Genomic DNA, 5,522 nt, shown 5'->3' with positions numbered 1-5,522 from the left:
TTAATTAATTAAATATAATTTTTTAATGTTTTTATTTTTTCAAAATATATTATTTTTAATTAATTAATCATATGGACATGTGTCAAATTGTGATTGGTGCTGACGTGATGTTCCATCAAATTTTGGAAAAAAGTAAACGCCAACTGCTTCGAGGAAGTTATTCTTGTCCCAGAGAACCCCGAGGGAATTATTGAGGCTAGAGTCGCCATAGGGTCGCCAAGTAGTCCTACCAGCTTCCACCAATCATCGTGCCAGAGAGGCACACCCTCGTGAACAACAATCTTGAAACCACCAGGGAAGTCGGGAGAAGAAGTGGATTCCGACCCTTCACCTTCTGATGAAGCCGAAACATCTCTGGAAGGCTCATCCCTGGCCGAGGGACGTGTAGCGAAATGAGCTTTGGCTTTCTCTTCCTCAGTGAGAGTGTCGAAGAATTCTACCTTTTCCTCTTCGACGGGAGTTTCAACAGTACCGGCCTCAGTGACCCAACCCAACGAAGTTCCCTCAGTGTTGGCTACACCAGAGTTTCCTAGGACAGCAGGCTCGTCTGGTTGCGGGGAAGGTTTAGCAGTTTTCTAATCAAGAGCACCAGCCTCAGTGACCAGACCCAACGAAATTCCCTTAACATTCGCTGCACAAGAGTCCCTTGAGACAGCAAGTTCGTCTGGTTGCGGGGAAGGTGTAGGTAAGGGCTAGGAAATCCCTTTTTTGAGGATTCCCTGGAAATTGCGATCAGTCACCTCAGGGGATTCACTCCCGCTCGACTCATCCGGGGTTTCCACGATGTTCCTTTTCCTCTTCACTGGGATCACAACCGGTATAAGGGGCTTATGAGCCTCGATATGAGGTGCCTCCGTAACCTGAAGCTCCGACTTCTCGCCAACATCAATGCGTGTGTCGACCCTGAACTCTTCAGTAGCCCCGAAGAGGAACTCAACCTTACATTTCATGACAGACTTGGCCGAGCTTCGACCATGTATCTCTCAGCAGCCACAAGTTGAGCACCCAGATCTGGCCCACCAACGGCCTTTACAGCAGCGCTCTTCTTTGATTTTCTGATGACAGGAGGGCTAATCGATTTGGGGAGAGGAATACCCTTCCCCTTCTCATAGCCAAGATAGGTAGCGAAGTTTGATTCGAAAATTAAGCATGCTGATTTTACCTTCTTAGGGTTTGCATCCGCCCAAGCCCATAATATTATTTTGTTCTTCCTCCGAAAGAGACCAAGGGGGCAAAAGGCGGGCCCTACTAGGGAATCCCATAGGGATCGACGGCAAGACGCCACTGCTTGCGCCCTCCATCGGAAGCTGCCACCCGCGCCCGAAAATGAAAAATAAACCATCTTTGTAAGTTGAACCGGCGCACCACTTGTTCTACAACCTGATAAGCCGATTCCCGCGGGCCTGAAAGGCCCAGCAGTCATTATCATGGACGACGGGTGTGTAGATCTGCAAGAATTCGCGTACGGATGGACAATCTTTACTTAAGACCATCGGCCATAGAATGCAGCAAGAAATCAGGAGCTTCCACCCATTGGGCAACACCTGACTAGGAGCCCAACCCAGCACCCCCAAAAGCTCTTGAATGAAGGCCGAAAATAGGAATTTCAGACCAGCTCTCAACATAGCCTCATAAACCACTATTTCCCGATATTTCGTCGAGGGGATGGCAGCTTCGTCAGGACGTGGAATTCTGATCACCACGTTATCTGGGATGGCGTAAGTATCTCGTAAGCGCTTCTCATCACCTGCTTGTAGAGAAGACTTCCAGTTCAAACAATCACCGGGTTTGGGCCTCTCAGGGCCGAGCTCTGGATCAGCTACTGGGTCTGAACTTGGGTTCTTGGCAGAAGGTCCCCTGGTTGACTTGCCCATCAGGTATTTGAAGGAGGAAAACGTTGACATTTTGAGTGAAGCAACCGGGGCGCCTCCAACAGCCTAAGATAAGGAGCGGCGGGCTCCAAAAAGGGGATGAGCAGATTCAAGGGATTCTGGGACCCAAGAAATTGCTCATAGGTACGGATCTAACGGAAGCCCGAAAGAAGATCGCACGAGCAAAGAAGAAGTGAAGGAGTTGGCTAAGGCTCTTACTCGGGTTGAAGAGGAGAGGCTGGCAGCTGTGGACAGCTTTGAAAAAGAGAGGATCATTAACTTAGCTGAGCTATCTCGTTCGGAAGGAGTTTGCCGGGCCCTAGGGAGGAGGGTGGAGGATCTTGTCGAGAACGTGGCGGACTTGAGACAGTCTCTCAAACTGTGCCAGGAAAAACAGTGGACTTATTTTACCCAACTGGGGCAGGTGTTCTCTGTGCGGAATCGGGCTTGGTTCCGCGGTTATTGGTGGGGTTTTCAGATGTTTCGTCCATTGATGAGCATGGACAAGTATAAAGTCAAGCTGGCGGAGCTAAGACTAGACGACTTTGAAGTTGAAAAGGCAATGATGGAAGAGCTTATCATGATTGGCCAGGAAGAGCTTCCGGCAACCAGGTTCCTGGAGTCTACGCACTTGCACTTTGAAGAAGAGGCCGTTAAGGAAGAAGAGGAAGAAGACATCTCAGAAGAGGATGGCAAACCTCAGCCTCCCCCTCAAATCGTTTTCTGCTTCGTTGGGAACCGTGCGAACATCTTCATTTTGAACTCCGCCGCTACCTAGACGCTTGGGTTTTCGAGGTGATCATTACTTTGCCTTGTTTGTTAAGCTGCAATTGCAATGAGACACGATTAACCGTGTATCAGACAAGCTAACTTATATTAAAGTCAGTCTCTCAAACTGTGCCAGGAGAAAGAGTGGACTTATTTTGCCCAACTGGGGCGGGTGTTCTCCGTGCGGAATCGGGCTTTGTTCCACGGTTATCGGTGGGGTTCCGAGATGTTTCATGCATTGATGAGCATGGACAAATATAAAGTCAACCCGACGGAGCTAAGACTGGACGACTTTGAAGTTGACAAGGCAGCGATGGAGGAGCTTATCATGATTGGCCAGGAAGAGCTTCTGGTAACCAGGTTCCTGGAGTCTACGCACTTGCACTTTGAAGAAGAGGTCGTTAAGGAAGAAGAGGAAGAAGACATCTCAGAAGAGGATGTCAAACCTCAGCCTCCCCCTCAAATCGCTTTCTGCTTCGTTGGGAACTGTGCGAACATCTTCATTTTGAACTCCGCCGCTGCCTAGACGCTTGGGTTTTCAAGGTCATCAATACTTCGCCTTGTTTGTTAGGCTGCAGTTGCAGTGAGACACGATTAACCGTGTATGGGACAAGCTAACTTATATTAAAAGATAATAGAGCCCTTATGAAATATTTGTGTATTTGTGTAAGGTGTTTTGAAGGGGTAAAATAGGAATTATTGACACATTTAATTTTCAAAACGGGTATTACATACTGCGTCAGTCTGTTTAACGACAAGTACCTGATCCTTCGGCGCCAACCCAGAGGTGTACAGTGCCGTGTAAAAATGGGGGATTTTTGCCAAACACCCTATTCGTCTCTCTTCTCTCCATTTTTTTGCCTTTGTTATTTTGCTCTTCACTAGGCTATCCTTCTTTGTCACGGCATCTCCACGTTCTCATTTGCATGATTTCCTTCACTTCTTCTTTGCTCGTGCGATCTTCTTTCGGGCTTCCGTTAGATCCGTACCTATGAGCAATTTCTTGGGTCCCAGAATCCCTTGAATCTGCTCATCCCCTTTTTGGAGCCCGTTGTTCCTTATCTTAGGCTGTTGGAGGCGCCCCGATTGCTTCACTCAAACTGTCAACGTTTTCCCCCTTCAAATACCAGAGATGATTTACCTGATGGGCAAGTCAACCAGGGGGCCTTCTGCCAAGAACCCAGGTTCAAACCCAGTAACTGATCCAGAGCTCGGCCCAACCCCGGCGACTGTTTGAACTGGAAGTCTTCCCTGCAAGCAGGTGATGAAAAAGGCTTACGAGATACTTACGCCATCCCAGATAACGTGGTGATCAGAATTCTACGTTATGATGAAGTTGCCATCCCTTTGACTAAATATCGGAAAATAGTGGTTTATGAGGCTATGTTGAGAGCTGGTCTGAAATTCCGATTTCCGACCTTCATTCAAGAGCTTTTGGGGGTGCTGGGTTTGGCTCCTAGTCAGGTGTTGCCCAATGGGTGGAAGCTCCTGATTTCCTGCTGCATTCTATGACCGATGGTTTTAGGTAAAGATCGTCCATCTGTACGCGAATTCCTGCAGATCTACACACCCGTCGTCCATGATAATGATTGTAAGGCCTTTCAGGCCCGCGCGAATCGGCTAATCAAGTTGCAGAACAAGTGGTGCGCCGATTCAACCTATAAAGATGGTTTCTTCTTCATTTCCGGGAGTGGGTGGCAGCTTCCGATGGAGGGCGCAAGCAGCAGCGTCTTGCCGTCGATCACTATCACGTGGGGATTCCCTAGTAGGGCTCGCCTTTTGCCCCTTAGTCTCTTTCGGAGGAAGAACAAAATAATATTATGGAGCTTCGGGCTTGGGTGGATGCGAACCCTAAGAAGGTAAAACCAACATACTTAATTTCTGAATCAAACCTCGCTACCTATCATGGCTATGAGAAGGGGAAGGGTATTCCTCTCCCCAAATCGATTAGCCCTCCTGTCATCGGAAAATCAAAGAAAAGCGCTGCTGTAAAGGCCGTTGGTGGGCCGGATCTGGGTGCTCAACCTGTGGCTGCTGAGAGATACAGGGTCGAAGCTCGCGCCAAGTCTGTCAAGAAATGTAAGGTTGAGTTCCTCTCTGGGGCTACTAAAGACTTCAGGGTCGACACACGCATTGATGTTGGCGAGAAGTCGGAGCTTCGGGTTACGGAGGCACCTCATATCGAGGCTCATAAGCCCCTGATACCGGTTGTGATCCCAATGAAGAGGAAAAGGAACATCGTGGAAACCCCGGATGAGTCGAGCGGGAGTGAATCCCTTGAGGTGACTGATCGCAATTTCCAGGGAATCCTCAAAATGGAGATTTCCCAGCCCTTTCCTACACCTTCCCCGCAACCAGACGAACCTGCTGTCCCAAGGGACTCTAGTGTAGTGAATGTTATGGGAATTTTGTTGGGCTGGTCACTGAGGCTGGTGCTCTTGATTAGAAAACTGTTACACCTTCCCCGCAACCAGACGAACCTGCTGTCCTAGGAAACTCTGGTGTAGCCAACGCTGAGGGAACTTCGTTGGGTTGGGTCACTGAGGCCGGTGCTGTTGAAACTCCCGTCGAAGAGGAAAAGGTAGAATTCTTTGACACTCTCGCTGAGGAAGAGAAAGCCAAAGCTCATTTCGCTACACGTCCCTCGGCCAAGGGCGAGCCTTCCAAAGATGTTTCAGCTTCATCAGAAGGTGAAGGGTCGGAATCCACTTCTTCTCTCAACTTCCCTGGTGGTTTCAAGACTGCTGTTCACGAGGGTGTGCCTCTCTAGCACGATGATTGGTGGAAGTTGGTAGGACTACTTGGCGACCCTATGGCGGCTCTAGCCCCAATAATTCCCCCGGGTTCTCTAGGACAGGAATAACTTCCTCGAAGCAGTTGGTG

This window comes from Corylus avellana, chromosome ca1 (genome assembly GCF_901000735.1).
Source record: "Corylus avellana chromosome ca1, CavTom2PMs-1.0".
In the NCBI taxonomy this organism is placed as follows: Eukaryota; Viridiplantae; Streptophyta; class Magnoliopsida; order Fagales; family Betulaceae; genus Corylus; species Corylus avellana.
This window is presented reverse-complemented; position numbering follows the sequence as displayed.